General features: G+C 33.7%; 1 pseudogene; it reads left to right on the top strand.

Moving 5' to 3' along the window:
• The first annotated feature begins 10,486 nt into the window (after window positions 1-10,486).
• Window positions 10,487-11,672, top strand: LOC130737090 (F-box/kelch-repeat protein At1g23390-like; annotated as a pseudogene).
• The last annotated feature ends 6,347 nt before the right edge of the window (window positions 11,673-18,019 follow it).

Here is an 18,019-nt window from a genome sequence, read left to right on the forward strand (position 1 = left end):
ACTTAGTGAATTTGGGGACCTTCCAGCCTCGAGGAAGTTCTGATTCGAGGACCTCCTCTGTAAAGGCTGACACAAAATAGGGTCTATTCGCGAAACCCACGTTGAAACCATGTTGGTTTAACAATTGTTCCACTACAGCAGCAACATTTTGTTGCCCCCCAGCATTCTGGTGTCGAATTCGTTCTAACACACCATCTGCATGTTCTTCCCTGTTCACCATATACAAATTTTGTAACGGTGGCTGCACCGCCTCGTTTCCCCTAAATAAAGGGTTTGCCCCCATATCTTGGTGTTGTGGCGCTTGATAGCGCACAGGAGCGGGGACATGGTTAGGCACCAGAATTTGATTAACCCCTGGAGCCGGTTGGATTTCGACTGGTGCCCCCAGGGCTGTCGCCAAACGATCCATCTGACGTGCCAAATGCTGATTATTTACATTATTATTTTGGAGCACAGGGTTAATTAGTTCACCTATCTGTCGCGATAACATGTTAACCATTTCATGGTTACTATCATCTACTTGCTGCCTAATGGCTTGAAGTGAACCAGTATTCATACCTGTAGACAAATAAATTTGTGAACTAGATCCAGGAATAGGAGGGCTAACTCGACTTCCCAAGTTTAGCATTGTTCCATTTGCCCCAAAAGGGGGTATGCTGAATGGGGGAACATTTTCAGGGAACGTCGAATACGTGCCTTGTATGCCTTGCATCATAGACGTAGGCATACCATAAGGCATGTTTTCCCTCGTAACCGTTGGAACAATTTGTGCCTGTACTGATGTAGATACAGGCATTTCTGCCACTGCAGAGATTGCCACGTTCTGGGTTGGCATACTGGTGCCATGCCCCATTCCAGTAGACACTTCTTCATTATTGTTACCGCTACTTCCCCCGGGCTACTCTGATTACCCACGTTAGACCCTTGAGGGGAGGTTCTTCCTCGATTACTTGCCATACTCACAGTCTTACCACTTCTCAGGTGCATATAAAACGTAAATCACAACCAGGGCAAGTAACAAATACCAAGTAGCATGCAGCGAACAAAACACACAAAACGCTTCTGTAAAACTTAGTTTTCACAAAAACGGTCTCACTGGGTGTGCCAATTTGTTTACATGGATTTTTGGTAAACAAATATCCTCTTAGTTCGACTAAAGGAAGTTTAGATTCAGGGTCCTTTTGAGAAAACGCTTTGCCAAAGTGTTGTGTGTGTGTGAGTGTTTTTCGACAACAACGAATTGGTTTAGATAGAACTGAATTTCATTAAACACGGGTCAATTACAAAGGAGTCACATACATAAAATAACACAAAAACTACAAGAGATGTGGATCTCGACAAGAAAATGCATAAAGGAACTGGGAATTAAATAAGCTTAAACACGAGAAAACTAAAGCGTTGGTTCTGCAACATACTCCTCCATCATCACGTTTTGCTCCTTGAGTCTCATTGATGCGGACATTTGGAGCTTTTGGTGAATTTTCAGAGTTTGAGTTGGGAACCCCTTCTTCTGCTGCTGCTTCCTCTATTTATAGTGTTCTTTCTTCCCACGTTCTTGGCGGTTTTTCTTGAATGCATGATGGCTTCGTGGGTTTTGAATTTTGGCGCCATACCCCACGTTTAGCCGGTGGTCTTCGTGCACGCGACTCTATTGCCACGTGGATGGCTCTGAGTCGTGGGTGACCGTTGCTATTCGTGGCATCGTGGGTATATGCACGTGCTTGTAGTTGCTTGTTACTCGGTAACTGCCTCTTCCATTAAGATGATCGAGAGTCCTTCATCTGCTGAGTTTGTCGAGATATAGCTCTCACTAACTTGACTTTGAGGGACACCGTGTGCTGAGTTGCCGGTTTCGCCATAACCCTTTCTGTCGAGAACCCACCTTTGCACCGTGATGTCGAGAGTCGTAGTGCTCGTAATTTTAGCTTAACAGTGTTATATGTAGTTGTTGAGAATTTATCATTAGTAGCATGTGTTGCAAAATAATTGAGTTCCTCTTACGTACATCTTACAACCTTTTTGTACAAGCTTTTATTTCTTTTGTTTTTGTCGATATATTCCTTTTTTGTAGAAGCTGAAATATTTGTTTTTTTCCCACATTTCACACCTCAACAAGACGCGTTATGGGACCTGGCCCATTACCGTTTACCCCACTCCAGGTCAAGTAACCTCGGCGCGAATCTATGCTTTCTAGAAAGAAAAGAAGGATATAAATAATTACTTTATTTTATTTTAAAAAAAGAAGTCCAAGTCTTTTATTATATTCATTTGTACGTCTTTGTATTAGAGGTGGCAGGAAACCCAAACCTGCGGGGTCCAACCCGAACCCGACCCGAAATTATGGGCGAAATTCGATTTCTTTGGGTTTGGGTTTGGGTTTGGGTTTCACCCAAATTTTAATACATGTTTGGGTTTGGCTGTGAGATTGATTAAACCCGCACTCAAACCCGAAGTCTTATGCATGTAATTACCAACCCTTATATATATACTGTTAAAGCTACTAAGTAGAGTTTTTTTTAAAGTTACTAAGTAGGCTTAAGTTCATGAACTATATTTTTTCCTTTGTATTGGAATGATAATGGGGTTTAATCAGCTTATGTTCATGTTGTTCTCTTATGTACATGTTGTTTCCGGATTGATATTTTTGATTTTTTGTCGGTTCGATGCTCACATTGGGTTTTGGGTTTGAGTTCGGGTAACCCAAAATCCAGGGGTTTGGGTTTAACTTTTGCACCCATATTGAATTTGAGTTTGGGTTTGGGTTTGGGTGTTAAGTTTGGGTTTGGTTGTGGGAATGGCCAAACCCGCACCCACGGAGCCCATTGCCAACCCTACTTTGTATAGTCCCTTTAAAAAGACTTTAGGATTTTGGCATACTTCTTTTCAAAAAAAAAAAAAGATTTTGGCATACTTATAGTGTGTTACAATTTTTTGTGGTAATGTATAGATAGGGGTGGAAATAGGCCAGGCGGCTCGTCAGGGGCCTATGGCTCGGCTCGTTTGAGGCTCGGCCCGACTTGACTCGTTTACTAAAAAGGTCAGGCTTAGGCTTTTTAAAAGGCTTGTTTAACTAAAAAGGTCAGGCCCAAACAATTCAAAAAGCCTATTTGGCCACATAGGCCGGCCTACTTATATATTATGTTATTAATAATATAAATATAATATAATTATATATAATTTTTTTTTAAACTGATGTATACTTTAGTATAAAAGAAAACCCTAAGTCCATGCCCTAACCTAGACTAGAAACGTTCCAGACATATTCAGAATAGCACATCCTCAGTCGTACAGGACGCAGGCTGCAGCCAGTCACCACTGTTGATCTGCCGTGCAATGACATATAAAATGCTTATTAGCCCGCCAGCCTAATGACCTTCTTTTGATAAAATTGTCTGTTAAGTTGGGCTTTTAAGAAGGCTTGTAGGTCAGACCAGACCTTAGAAAAGGCCAGCCAAGCCATAAAATTTGGCCTATTGATAGGTCACATGCCAGGCTTGGGCCACCAAAAGAGAATGCAGGCCAGGCCTAAGCCACACAAAGCTTGGCTCGGCTCGACCTATTTCCACCCCTATGTATAGATCTTACAAGTGGTATACGTGAGACTATTTCTTTATTTCACAATTAGTGCACTATATAAGCGGTAATAAACTAATCAAGCAGTATTTTCTATTTTCAAGAGTTAAGATTTGAATTTCTAATTTCTAATTCATAATTCTTTTGTGACTGTATATTAGTATGAAACTTTCTTTATTAAATATTAAATATTGAGAGTGATTCTCACCAAGTGGTTGAGTTGCTGCAGGATTTTAATGCTTCATCTTCACAATAATATGGTGAAATTGCCTGGGATATTCAGCAGAAGATTTCAGACCATAGATCAATTGTGATCAAGAACATTCCGACGGAAGCTAACTCTTTGGTGGACTACCTTACTAAGGTGGGCTTAGCTCTCCTTTTTGGAACGCATTCTTTTGATGTGTCTTTTGGTGAGTGTCACTCACTGCTGCATAAAGACATGTTGTCTCCCTATTTCCCTCTTATAGGGCTTGTTGCTAGTTAGCTTTCTTTTTGTTCTGGGACTGCCCCTCATTTGTAAAAAAAAAAAAACTTTCTTTATTAAATATTAAATATTGTTATGGGACCTGAAACCCTGTGCAATTTGTTGGTGGGTCGTCCAAACTCCAGAGGTAAAGAAAGACCAAGTGGAATTGGTAGTGTTGATGACTTATGAGTAATCATAAGCAAGAAGTCTTTCGTTATTTCTCAAAGGTCGTGGGTCAATTATAGACTTATGAAGCTGAGGTGATACTTGCAATTTTTTAATTTTTCATTATTTTATTAATCTTGAGAGAGAACATTATAATTGACTTTTCTCTATAGGTGGGTTTGTGTGAATGCCAGAGAAAATCACTCTTAGAAATTACTACTAGTACTAGTACTTAACGAGCTAGCAACATATGATTGCTTTCATCATGAGGAAATTAATTGCCTAGGCCCTAGAGGCGGTGCATATCTATCAAGAGTCAAATTTATTAGCAGATTACTTGCCAAAAAAGGTTATAATAAAGATAACAATTTGATAGATAATATATATTTTGTAGTACAGAAAATATCGATTTTTTTTATACATCAGAAAATTGAAAATATCAATTATAGTAGTATACTCCTATACTTTATCACTATATACTACTATACAAAATTACAAAAAATAAAAACTACAATCACTATATACTACTATACTTTATCATATAACTTCAATTTAATAATATATAATATATATTTTGAAGAAAAAAATCGATTATAAGATAACATACATATCCCGTAAAAAAAAACATACATATGAATTTCAAACTTAACTAAAACTTTATATTCACAATCACTGTGTCCCTCTCGCTTTTAGCACGGGACAGAATTTTTTTATTTTTTGTGCACCGGAAAATTAACAAAACTGACAAAACAAACGAAAGAAAATAAGGGGAATAGCGCATGATTAGTTTATCCTTCAAAAGCAAATACTCCAACTCTGGAGGGGCAGCAGCTAGTTTTGAGACTCCTGTGGCCGTAGAGTAAGCACCATGGCGAGCAAGCCAATCAGCTGGACCATTTCCCTCTCTGTTGATCCAGTTCATATTACACTGCCAATTCCTATTCAGAAGCTCTCAAATCTCACCCAAAACATCAGCATGATCATAGAGCCTCCAACGACATTGGACTTTTTAATTTTCATTTCTTTTTTATACATATAAAGATCAATTCCTACTATATTTCATTATTTTATTTCTTTATCCCGAAAAAAGGTGAGCTGTTGGCTAATAATTCAGTTCATATCCTTTAAAATTTTATTAAAGGGAGTAATTCTTACTAATGAGTTACTGCTATTCTGGTGGGAGATGTAAGTGTTGTTATGATGAACATTGTTAAAAGCTCTCACGTGCATAGAGATTCAAGTACCGGTGGTGCATTCATTTACTTTTTTAGTCCTAAATATTCACGCTTTAAAAAGAAATTCTCATTTATGTATTATTTCAAGTATCTAAGATAAATATATTATGCTTTTCAAAAAAAAAAGATAAATATATTATGATTACTATTTCCAAATTTTTATTATTTTATCAATTGTATTCTTATGTTTATTTTGTTGAAAATTATAAAAATAACTTATTAAAGAAATAAATGCCACGTTGATAAATTTTTAAAATTGAAATAAATGCCACGTTGATAAATTTTTTAAAATTGAAATATCAACTATAAATTTTTATACTATTTGAACATGAACGTCGCTCTCAAAAATTAATATATTGATATAGGTGTGTGTTCTTAATTGAATTAATTTTTAGTTAAAAAGCTTTAAGACCGTTGAATAAGTTTTTCAGTTTTCATAGTATCAAGTTGAAACTTTAAACCTTGTATAGTATATGCAGCGCAGGGTTATATATAGGCCCATTTAAATCGCGCATATATGCATCAATATAATTTAATAAGCTTATTAGTGAAACATTGCGGACTGAGTTCATGTTACTAGTTGACAAAGTTAAGTCTTCCTTTAAATGTTGATTATAAACTAATCAAATGATTTCCATCATCTCCCGGAGCTACATGTGCAGCTATTATAAACTAAATGTCAAATAATTGTGTATTTAAAATGATTAATTAACTTTAAATCAATCTAAGACTTTAATAAAATTGAATTTATAAGGTTTTGCTCGAGAGAAGCTGGAAGATGAGCTGCAAAGAGAATCCATCTCAATGATTCCCATTACGCAATGAAAATGTGATATTTTCAATTGCTAATTAAGTTTATCATAAACCGAGAAAAACTTTATCCGATCCACAAGTTAAAATTGTTTATTTGTAAATAAGCTTTATGTGCAAGTTTTAGCGCCGTATTGTGTTCTTCATCTTCTATACACTTCAATTCATCTTCTTTGTTTTCTTATTGTTGGTTGCACACTTACACTATAATTCTTCTAAATTCACCTTCACATCTAAATACAATATAAAAGAGAAACTATAAGAAGGAAAGTTTTAACACATGTCACACACTAAGATACCTTTCACCAATTTTCTCTATAATTAAATAAATCAAAAAGAAAAAATTATTTCTACTTATGGAAACTTCAAAATGGTACTTTTGATAATTGGAATTAAGTTGAGGGTAGTCAGGTAATAGGTAATAAGCCACTTGATTTATTTATATTTTGATTTTTTTTAATCAGTTTTATGCATCTTATTAATTATTCCTCTCGAATTTGTTTCCCACTGACCATTAATTAACCAATCAATTTATTTCTATCTGCTTATATAATCCGCTATTTTGACTTAAAATAACAACCTTGATGATGACCCAATCAAATTTAAGAGTGATAAGTTCCCTTGAATGTTTCAAAGAAAATTGCCATTGGAATTATGTTAACGTTTAATACTCAATTTGTGGATTCATTGTACCAGATTGAATAGAATTTAAACTAGCCAATGATCAAGTGAGTTATCTCAATTTTTAAATAAGCATTTAAAATCCAATTTCAGAAATCTCACGCTGATAACTACACTCATTATTTCGTTACTGATTTTTTATTTCTTTTTAGTCCTAACTCTTTCAACTTCTGAAATTGATGAGTTGGATTTCTTTTATAACATGTGTGTTTGGAAATGGTGCAGATTATTAAGAAAAGCATACTAATAATATTCAATTATAACACCTTTCACGGCTTTCAAACAGACAGTGGAGTAAAATAATTTATTGTTACACGTTTACTTAAAGATATAAATTTTAAATCTTAAATGTTTACTTGATTATGTACATGGAAACTTAAATTGGTGCATGGCTTTATAACTTCCAGCGAATAAACTATAGGACAATTATAAGATTCATTAATTATTCTTTCATGAAAAAAAGTTTCAATCATCTTTATCTTAAATAAAATCAAATTTGAAATTGACTATGTAACTTACAAGAATAATTTATGACTATGGCAGCTCCATAAACATGACTACACTATGGCAGCTCCATAAACATGACTACACAATAAATTGTATATTAATTCAAATGAAACCTTTGGAATTATTTTTAAACTTTTGAATGTGAAACCTTTGGAATTATTACGATTCAAACAGCATAAATAGAGCATGGGCAATATCCTGATTTCAAATGAGTGTGTAAATGTCCTGACTTTAGTTCCTTTTCAGCAAAGTTGAATCATGGACAACATTAGTGCAAAGGAAAGTCGTGCATTGCGTCTGGCTGCTAGAAGAAGTAAGAGATTAGCTTCGGTGGTCGTTGAGCATACACCTAATGCTACACTACCTATTCTTCATAGTTCCCCCACGCCAATTTCAAATCAATCTGTTATTATTGATCAGAATCCATCCACTCCACAGTCCACGGCATACAAAGAAACCAAAAACGATTCCTTCATCATCACAAATACATCACGTCCCAACTACATTGAATTCTAATGAAGATCTCCATTATCTAACTTGCATCAACGTACCATATCTGGACACTTACATTTTTTTTAAGTTTTTGTTTTCTAATCATTATTCATTCTACCAAAATTATAATCTGGATTCTTTTATTTGATATGCAGGCACAACCTTTGGAGGCTCTTATTCTCTTCAACAGGCCAGGGCATCACGTCAGAAGGGGATGCAAGCAATGAGATTGTGGCATCAAGGTATACTTCTATATAATTTGATAATGTGTCCTATTGTTCTTTTAGTATAATTGTATATTTTTAATTATTTTTTTATATTAAATTCCCTTTTTATTTTGGAAGATGAGAATATTTCTCCTAATATTCTATCCGGAGTAAACATGGAGAAACCCTCAACAGAGGCTTCTCAAAGACCTAAATTGTCTACTGTTAGACAGCCACAAAGAGCTCCAATTCGTGTTCCTCCAAGCACTCCAAATCAGGGTAAATAATTGTGGTTTCTCCAGTTATTCAATTTTGACTTATGAGTAAATCTTATAGTCATCTATGTCAAATATTGATACTATTCCTAAACGTAATTGCTTTTAAACTTTTGCATTTCTTAATAGTAATTGAAATTGATCGAATTTAATATACTTGAAATAACTAACATTACTCCTACTTTCAGGTCAATAATTTTTATTTTTATTTTGCAGTTTCAGATGGGTCATTAATCACATGTGGTGGCTTCTTCATCCACATGACTCTTTACAGTTTACACTACTCATTGACCCATTGACCACATTTTATCACATCTGGTGGCTTCCCCCTAAAGAACTTTTTTCAAAAAAAAAAGTTTTAGAGGTTAAGTATGTAGGCATTGGTGGTGGCTATTACCCAGACAATTTTTCTCAACATTCTTTGGCGAAACTCTATTTTCTGGTATGGCTTTTATATATACTTTTGAATTAAGGGGTTTATTTGTCAGTTATTTGCAATGTGATTTATCTTACCATGAACTATGGCATCTTTGAACAGGTTGTATCAAGAGATTATATGGAGCCATGTTTCTAGATGAATATTGTAGATTAGAGAATCCATTATACGAAACATTAGTTTGAGGTTTAGACGTGACTTTTTCCGAACTACCCTATGTTTTAAATGTATTAAACTATGTACATAGAGAGAGTCAGAAAGAAGGAACAAGGAGGTATAGCTCTGAATAAATGTCCACTTATCTTGGTTTTCTGCTATATTATTGAATAATTTTAATAAAGGTGCTACAATTTATGATGCCAAGAGGGTATAGCTAGATGAGTATATGTTTTGTCATTTGCTACAATCTATGTGTTACAAAGTAATTTGTTACTTTTCTATCTTTCTCATGTTTTTATTTTCACTTTTTATATCAGCCAGTTCTAACTAATTTTTGTATACATTTATGCTTGGCTTTTCATCACTACATAACCCAATATCATTTTTAATGGAATGTGGCATACTTTTTTGCAGTACTGAAGCATAGTCTCATGTCTACTATTGACACAACAAGTCCTTAATAAGGATACTATGTTTTAATGTAAATTGAGAAGCGCAAAGAAGGGAATTTTTCTAGCATGAAAGAAGGCAAGAATAGAGAAATTGAACGATCGAGTCACATAAACATGCTTGGGGAATAATATCTTGCAAATGTTGAAAATGATTTGGAGAAATGCAAGAACTGAAAGAATTGAAGACTTGAGTTTTGGGCATGTTCTCTAAAAAAGAAAAATCCTTGGTGGAAGCTATTATGCAGTTGGCGATGATGTGAAAGATTATGTTTTATGAATTTGAATTGCTTACTTAAACCTATTTGTATTTTATGTGTTGAATTAGTATGTTGTTAATGAGTGTTTTTGACAAAAGAATTAGCTTTCTTTACTAAACAAAGTTCAACATAAAAAGCTAATTCTTTTGTCAAAAACACTTTGAATTAAACTAATAGTGATCATTAGAAGGAAAGCTCCCAAGTGGAATTAGAGAAAATAAACATATTTAGTTTATATTTCTTAATTATATAGTAAAAAGCTCCTACATAAGGAACATTTTGCATTAAAATACTTTCAAGTTGAAACTTACAACGTTTTAATATAATTTAGTACTTTTTTCAGTCTTTTAAATAATCTTAAGAGTAGATTTATAAAAGCATTGAAAATAAGGATTTCACGGGAAAGAACAATATTTACATTGATATATTTCCAAGTAAAATAACAAAAAATGAAAGTTAATGTAATTTTTCATTTTTTTCATAAGTTTAAAAGTAAATATATAAAAAAATATGAAGTTTTGATTTAAATATTAGTCACACTGGAGTTAGAACAAATTAACAAATATAGTCTATACTTTCAAGTTGGAAGCAATAGAGTATATGTTTTTATTTAATTTTAGTATGTTTCCCATACTTTATAAATAATTTAAGAGTAGATATACATAAGCATTATAATTTGATTGTGAATATAGTCATATAGGGCTCCCACGAGGAATTAGAGAAAAATAAACATATTTAGTATATATTTATTAATTATATAGTATCCTACATGAGGAGGATTTGCCATGAAAATACTATCAAGTTGAAACCAATAGAAAATGTTGATTTTCCTATATAGTCATCTCACTCCACGCTGCTTTACACTCTCTCCCCCGCCGAATTCGCCTTCTCCATCGACGCGCTGCATCTCGACTGGCACCACGCTCCCGCCCCACGCGTGTGGCGTACTGACCCGATCGTGGCGCGAGTTGGACAGCGCGTGGTGGTAGCTGGCGGCGCGTGTGACTTCGAGGATGACCCTCTGGCGGTGGAGATGTACGACATGGAGACTAAGTCATGGGTGATGTGCCAGTCCATGCCGGCTATGCTGAAGGGCTCGTCGGGGTCGACGTGGCTTTCGGTCGCCGTCGCCGGAGAGGCGGTGCTTGTGACGGAGGAAAGCTCCGGTATGACGTTTTGTTTTGACACGGTTTCGATGAAGTGGGATGGGCCGTATGATCTTTGTCCTGACCAGAGTGTTGGTTACTGCGTTACGGGGATGTTAGGGAAGAGGTTGATGGTGGCGGGGGTGGTGGGGGACGGTGAGGACGTGAAAGCGGTGAAGCTGTGGGCGGTTAAGGGGGGGTTGGGTTCGGGAATGATGGAGGAAGTGGGTGAGATGCCGGAGGAGCTGTTGGAGAAGTTCAAAGGTGATTCTGATGAGTTGGGTTCGTTGGAGGTGACTTGGGTTGGGAATTTTGTTTACTTGCGGAACACGTTGGAGATTGAGGAGTTGGTGATGTGTGAAGTTGTGAATGGGAGTAGGTGTGAGTGGAGGAGTGTGCGCAACGCCGCTGTGGATGGCGGCACAAGGATGGTGGTTTGCGGCAGCGAAGTGCGCTTGGAGGATCTGCAAAGCGCAATGGTTTCTGGGATTCAAACATTTCGTACAAAAGAATTATGAAATGGGCGAGTTGATTGTTCTCATGGGTCGGCGTCTACCATTTAGTTCGCTGGCTGCATGATGATAAATTAATTTTACGGCAATCTGTTGTGGAGATATTTTATTCAACACCAAACCTGTGTGTTGATTATTGAAGTTGATTTTTCTTTGTCTCGTTGAAATTTAAGTCTTGTTTGTTTTGCTTCGGATTTTACCTTGTTTTGAGCGAGAATAACCATGTTTGGTGTTTCCTCAACAAGGTTTTTTTTCTGTCTGAGCAGAATATTTGAATCGGAATTTGGTTTCAGTGGAATTAAGCAATGCTCTTTGTGAATTAGAGGTGTTAATTTTTTTTTCTTCTGTTTATGCTTTTTATTGTAAACCAAACCGATCATTAGTGTTCATTTGTTCTCTGTTTGTGTTGACATTGGCTTAAAAAATGACTCCGTTTGATTATCGTTTGAACTTCTTCAATTGACAAAACCAACTACCTTTTTTATTTTTTTACGTTTACTTCCTGAAATGGATGAAAGGGTAGGTTAAACATAAAATGTATAATAGAATTAAAAGTGAAAACGATGGAAAGGATTCATGTGTTAAAAGAGTAGAAATGAGGATGGCGTTTTTGTTTGTGATTCAACATATGAGATTGGAAAGAGATGAAGGAAATTGCATTTGAATGAATGAGCTAGTTATTTAACTCACTCAAAGAAAATATTAAGTAAAATCATCTTATTTTAGGTTAGGTATTTCAGTCATATTTTTACATATGTCTTTAAAAATTCTAACTAATTACACGTGTCAAGATATAATTGGTTTTTTATAACTCTTGTCTTGACATATTTTTTTACTTGCAGATATCTTATTTAAATCAAGAACATTCATATTATAGTTGGGCTAATTCTTTCAAAAGGTTTTTTTTTTCCATCTACAAAATTTGTACATGAGACATTGCTTTAGGAGAATCATCTGATGGTTGACTCTTGACATTTAGTTCAACATGCATGTTAATTTTATTTTTTGAATTTACATTGGCTCTTAAACTGTCGTCTTAATTAAAAAGTAAGATGGTCATTTTCACTTCTTCTCTCAGTGGACAAAACATAACCCCTTGAACTATTTTTTCGTTTACATCAAGGGTAGGTTAAACAGAAAATTTATAATATAGTAGAAATGAGAGTGACAGTTTTGTTTTTGTGATTAAACATGTGAAATTAGAAAAAAGTTGAACGAAGTGCATTTGAATAAATAATTTTAATTTTTCTGCTATTTTTTTTTTCATCAAAACAATTTTGTTGTCAATGCGTAGTGTAAGTGGTCCACTGCCCATTGTTTGCTCGCAAAGGCCCAAAGTAGATGAAGGCCCTTGGACTTGGTAAGGACGGTTGATAAATAAATAAAAAAACTTGTAACGACGTTGGTAATGTAGATAGTTTTTTTTTAATCCACAATTTTTTTTGAAACTGAACACTATCCATATTGATAAAAAAAAAAAAGGCTTAAATGCACTTTTGGACCCTCATGTTTTAATTTTTTGCGATTATCAACCCTCATCTTTTTTTTCTACGAATGAGAACCCTATTCTTTCAAAACGCTGCACCGTTTACCCTTCCGTCCAAATCCGTCAAAAACTTGACGGAACACGCTGATATGACCTTCCACGTGGATAAAGGGGGATTTAAAAAAATGGCTTAAATGCACTTTTGGACCCTCAAGTTTACATTTTTTGCGATTGTTGACCCTGATCTTATTTTTAGTTTGAATGGAAACCCTAATCTTTCAAAACGTTGCACCGTTTACCCTTCCGTCAGAAGGCCAGGTAAGTGGGTTCCGTCAAGTTTTTGACGGATTTGGACGAAAGGGTAAACGGTGCAACATTTTGAAAGATTAGGGTCTTCACTCGTAGAAAAATAAGATCATGGTCAACAATCACAAAAAATATAAACTTGGGGGTCCAAAAGTGCATTTAAGCCTAAAAAAAAATATTGTTTTTTGTATCACCCTTTCATTTAATTTTTTTCAAAACTCTCATAAAGATACATATCAGTATATCACTAATCACTATGCACCAAAAAATAAATAGATACATACCATGCACAATCAGGCTCAGAAACTAATTTTTTTATATTTCAAAAAAAACTAATTTTTTTAAAGGAAAAAATCATATGTCAAAAAATTGTTTTCAGAATGTAATTTATTTTTATGCTTCAAGAATTAGTTTTCAAAATGAAATTTATTTTAATGTATATGTTTTAGAAATTCTTTTCCGGAACATAAAAATATAAACTGTATCTTTCATCGAACAAAAAAAAGTCTATATCTCAGAAACTAGTTAGAAAAACATTATTAGATGTACACTATCTTTTCTTTTGAACATAATGTACACTGTCACTGCATATATTTAAATTCATATAAATGATTGCACATTGAAAGTAGGTAAAGAAAAATTGAATACGTTTTTGTAGTTGAGAGATTAGGTCGTTATGAACAACGACATCCCAAAATTAACAATAAAAATGAAAGAGTGTGTGTTGTGTGGTCGTGGAGCAGTTGGTGGATTGTTGAGTGGTCTTGAAGCCTTAAACGAATGAAATGAGTTGAAGGAGGTCAAATGCATAATTAGGTAAGCATCGTGATCAAATGTGTCTCCCCTGTTCAACAAAGAGTCATGAGTTTAGTTGTTAGAAGAATCGCAATCGAACGAAGAAAAGAGATCTTTGAATTCTTGTGAGTGATAACTGATAAGATACATCATACATCATGGAATGGGAACCCATGCCAAAGTTGGTTATCTTTATCCTTTGGAACGCTATGACATTTAGGCATCCATTCCATTTTCATTAATGTTATGTTCCCACCCAATATTCACCTACACACAATGATAAAGTGAAAAATGTGAAATATAATGTGTAGCATGATGATAAAGGGAAAAAATGATTTATTTCCGAAGCACAAAAAAATAAAAGGAAAAAAATGATAAGAAGAAAATATTTAAAGTACAATAAAAGAGAAAATGAGTGTGAATATAATAAAATTATTATATTTTACAACTTCAGCACGAGCCTCTATACTTAAAATTATTTTGGATTGTCTACAGGAATTTCACGACTGAACAAATAGATCCTCTTTTAATACTCCAATCATTTTTAAATATTGCATTTTTTTATAAGCGTGTTTGATTATCTATTAAGGCTATGTTTGACATGTCATTTCAGCTAGCTTATAACTTATTTGAGTAGCTTAAAAGCTCTTCAAAAGTGTTTGGTGAATGAGTTTATTTCAGTACCTTATAAGCTATAAGTTACCTGAGATAGCTTATAGCTTATTAAATTTATTCTCATTTTTATCCTTATTATTTTATTAAAATTCCACCATTACCCTTATATATTTATAAATACACTAAACCAATTTTCCCCTCACACTTACGTATGCAGTTCCCGCCATCATTCTCGCCACACCGCTGCGCACTACAAATATTAAAAATATTATATTAAGATGATAAATAACTTGAGTTAATAAAAATATTTAATGTGATAATAATTTTAATATTAATATCATATAGGTATTAATGTGAAAATAAAGTAATGTTAAATATAAAAATAATTATACAAATATGTCCTTTTATGTCGTTTTACAATTTCAGCTTGGTTAACAGCTAATTTCACCAAATACTTTTGTTTCAATCACGTAGCTTTTTCAGCTTTCAGCTATCAGCTAGCTTATAAGTTTCCAGCTAGCTTTTCAGCTATCAGCCAGCTTATCAGCTAAACATGTCAAACATAGCATTAAATACTCCAATGTATTTTCTCTTAATTCAACAATTTTTTATTAAGAAGAACTATCTTAAAAAAACAAATATTCGTTTTACTATGAGAAACATTTATTTTAGGCTATGTTTGACATGTTTAGCTGATAAGCTAGCTGAAAGCTGAAAAACTAGCTGAAAGCTTATAAGCTACTTCCTCCGTTCCTATTTATCTGTCCAGGAAGAGAAGATTCACACAAATTAAGGAAAGCAATTAATTATGTTGATTTTCATAAAAATATTATTTGTTTTCCTATATTACCCTTTAAAATGTATTTTATCTTTCTTCATTTATTGTTTCTGTAAGGGCATTTCCTGGAAAAACATCAATTAATGCTCTCTTGAAACTCTAAGTGGACAGATATATATGAATAAAATTTTTTCTTCAAAGTGGACAGTTAATAAGAAACAGAGGGAGTAGCTGATAGCTGAAAGCTCATAAGCTAGCTGATAGCTGAAAGCTGAAAAGCTACGTGATTGAAACAAAAGTGTTTGGTAAAACTAGCTGTTAAACAAGCTGAAATTATAAAATGACATAAAAGGACATACTTGTATAATTATTTTTATATTTAACATTACATTATTTTCACATTAATACCTATATAATATTAATATTAAAATTATTATCACTTTAAATATTTGTATTAACCCAAGTTATTTATTATCTTAAAAATATAATATTAATTTTTACTTATTTTTATTAATATAATATTTATAATACTTGTGGTGCACAGCGGTGTGGCAGGAATGGTGGCGGAAACTGCATACGTAAGTGTGAGGGAAAAATAAGATTAATGTTTTATAAATATATAAGAGTAATGGTGGAATTTTAATGAAATAATAAGGATAAAAATGAGAATAAATTTAATAAGCTATAAGCTTTAAGCTATAAGCTACCTGAGATAGCTTATAGCTTAGAGCTTTAAGCTACCAAAATAAGCTCATTCATCAAACATTTTTGAAGAGCTTTAAAACTAGTCAAATAAGTTTTAAGCTAGTCAAATAAGTTATAAACTAGTTGAAATGACATGTCAAACATGACCTTAGAGTAAAACGTAGTGTTGGTTGACACTAATGCTAATTTTATCTCTTTAGCATCTGCTCAACCGACATAAAGGCAACATAACGCGTAAAGAACTTAATTAATTTTAGAGTCGACTTACGAGCCATTAGTGTAGGTTTAGACAAGTGGTAAAATTACTAGAAAATGTAGCGTATGTCAACCTTCAATTAGCGGATCCCTGACACTACATTCACTAACCCACTTAGTATTGATTGTGATCGACTCTAATTTTAGCTTAATACGATCCATTCGCATGAAAAGTAGCATCATTAATTTCTAAGCCAACACCAAACATCATTGATTTATTCGCTCCACCTTCTTTTTAAGCCCTTTATCTTCCGGCCTTTATCTCATTCCATTAAACATTTTCACTCACACACACTCTCTCACTCTAATAAAAAAAATCAAACAATTTTGTACTGCATAATGTGACACTTATGAATTCTACTTACCACAATAATTTAGGTATATGACTATAGAGAAAAAAACTTTGACAACTACTCCCTCCGTTCCTAAATAATTAGGAACAAAAATTAGCTAGAAATAATGTCAGTTATTTAAGAACGGAGGGAGTATGATGTATTACCGTTATTTATTTATTTTTTTACAAAGTTTTCAATTAAAGTTACACTAATATTTTTTTTAGAAGTTATAAAACCTAAACTTTTAATTATTTTAATGATAAATAGTTTAATAAAAAAGTTTGATTGGTGTTGTCTGTGTTTCACAGTCGTGTCACGGTGTCAGTCTTGAGGATGCTGCTGCACTTGTTTAAAGCAAAGATTAGCAGTCAAGTAGAACATTGTTTAATCCGAGAAGAATATTCAGCTTTCCCAATGCGACAAAAATACCCTTCGAGTTAGGTTTATAAACTACACTAATTAATGTTTATTTTGGGCATTACAATAACTATATATTTATAAATTAATGTTTCCGAGGTTAGTGAACTAACTACAATTTTTTCTTAACATATAGATATAGGAGTTAGGATTATATCCGAGTGATTAAACTACCACAACTAGCTGTGGGTGTGCCTAAACAGGACTGGCTTTTGTGGTTGGCTTGCAACAAGAGTGTACTACTATTAAAGGGTGAAACTGAATTCTGTTCTAGCTACTGCACGTGTAATGCAGGTGTCTATATATATATATATATATGAGAACCAGTCAATTTTGATCAGATTCGAGCTAAAATAATTAGCTTTATCGGATGAAAAATATTAAAACACTAGATCTATCACTGATCAATTTGTAGTTACAGGTTGTTCGACCTTGGTTTTCTATAGACAATTGTCGGGTTGATCAAGTTTCGGTTGGTAGTAGTTTTTTACAGCCCTAGGTATAGGGTCCTGCATGCCATTGTATTGTATATATGTATACCTATGTACAAATACAAAATAATATTTTTTTACTATATACATTCCCTTTATCTCTATATAAATAAATGGAGGGAAAAAAAGGAAAATATATTGTTAGGGGATAAGCCCGATTGCAATTATTAGATTTTACATCCACTGGTTAATTCTCCTTAGTTATACTAATAGTCATGATGATTTAAGTGTAGAAGAAATGAATTGGCAAGCCGATGAGAAAATGCAAATTCAACTTGAACACGTTTTCAAAAAAATAACTGCGATGATGATATTTCTTAAAAATAGTAAGTTATAAAATGAAATCTTTAAAATACCTAAAAGTAGAAAACATAAAAATGAAAAATAAAACCAGTAAATTTAAAAAACTTAGCAGACATGGTGTGAGTGTGGTGGCACTGTCAGTGTCAGGAGCGCATCTTT

Source organism: Lotus japonicus, chromosome 2, assembly GCF_012489685.1.
Source record: "Lotus japonicus ecotype B-129 chromosome 2, LjGifu_v1.2".
Lineage (NCBI taxonomy): Eukaryota > Viridiplantae > Streptophyta > Magnoliopsida > Fabales > Fabaceae > Lotus > Lotus japonicus.